This window comes from Lathyrus oleraceus, chromosome 5 (genome assembly GCF_024323335.1).
Source record: "Lathyrus oleraceus cultivar Zhongwan6 chromosome 5, CAAS_Psat_ZW6_1.0, whole genome shotgun sequence".
NCBI lineage: Eukaryota > Viridiplantae > Streptophyta > Magnoliopsida > Fabales > Fabaceae > Lathyrus > Lathyrus oleraceus.
In genome coordinates this window covers 368,518,646-368,518,951 of record NC_066583.1, presented here as the reverse complement: position 1 = coordinate 368,518,951, position 306 = coordinate 368,518,646, and positions in this window count along the sequence as shown.

Genomic DNA, 306 nt, shown 5'->3' with positions numbered 1-306 from the left:
GTCCGATTTGCTTTCTTAGTGCTGACACCCTCGTATGCCGATCTTACAAGGAAGCGGCAGAAGAACCTATTTGACAGTAATCTATCAGGAACTTCAGAAAAAGACTGGAAAGTAAGGAACGAAGTGCTCGACCGGAAGGGATAAGATGGGAAGTAGTACGCCCGGTTCACCAGGTTCTACCACTGCAGGGCCCAATCATACTCAAAAGAAGAGTTTGATCCTGGCTCAGAAGGAACGCTAGCTATATGCTTAACACATGCAAGTCGAACGTTGTTTTCGGGACAAATGTCACAGAAGTCAGAGAAA